Source organism: Bison bison, unplaced genomic scaffold (assembly GCF_000754665.1).
Source record: "Bison bison bison isolate TAMUID 2011002044 unplaced genomic scaffold, Bison_UMD1.0 scf7180017864495, whole genome shotgun sequence".
Taxonomy (NCBI): Eukaryota; Metazoa; Chordata; class Mammalia; order Artiodactyla; family Bovidae; genus Bison; species Bison bison.
The window spans coordinates 8,966,000-8,966,813 of record NW_011495054.1 but is presented as its reverse complement, the minus strand read 5'-3'; the positions used below and the strand labels follow the sequence as shown (position 1 = coordinate 8,966,813).

The 814-nt window shown below is 53.9% G+C and overlaps 1 protein-coding gene across 1 annotated transcript in view; it reads right to left on the bottom strand.

The window, feature by feature from the left end:
* MYO18B (myosin XVIIIB) overlaps window positions 1–814 on the bottom strand; it is a 232,628-nt gene that overhangs the window by 208,196 nt on the left and 23,618 nt on the right. The window lies entirely within an intron of this gene.

Below are 814 nucleotides of genomic sequence, written 5' to 3'. Positions count from 1 at the left end.
CTTCAGCACCGTTGCTGGAAGACACCCCAGGGGTGGAGGGGTACAGCAAGGGGGGTTGGGGACAGCAGGGAAAGAGGGGAGGAAAGAAGATGGAGGTGAGACAGGTGGAGGGGAAAGGAAAAAAGATGAGAAGAGAGAGGTTGTGAGCTGCCAAGTCAGGCCAGGAGCAGGAGAGAGGGCCTGGGACACAGGGGAAATGGGCGTCATCCTCTTCCTTGGGGGCCTATTTACAGGGAGGGTGCTGAATTGTGACCCCAAACCCATGGAGATTTGGGTCTGACAGGCTGGGTCTGATTCATCTGGGGCTTCTATCAGATGGCACAGGCACAGAGTTGGCAGCCAGACGGCTGGGCGCACTGTCCACCACATACCTAGACTCGGGACGGCAAATAATGGCATATGGGCTGCCACTCCTCCCGCAAGAGCCCTCCAGACATCACTAATCAATCACTCCTCCCAGCCGTGTTCTGAACGGACTGAGAATCACCTCTCAGTAGAGTCTGGTCACCAGCCACAAGTAATCAACAAAGGTGGGTTCACGAGATGGGATCCACCTGCACTAGGTTCCAGACACAACACTGCAGAAGCCAAATAATGCTTGTTGCTTTCATGAATTAGCTAAATAATTAATTACCAAGGCACAAACGCCTTTGAAAATAGCACCCAACAGATCATCTGCTGAGAGTGAAATGACACCCAACTAGTCCCACTCCAAAGCCATGTCTCCGCATCCTAGTCCTGGCTGCCCCAACCCCGCCCTTCCCCTCAGTCCCCAAATTGTGATCAGGACCTGGCACACACAGCGACCAGCACT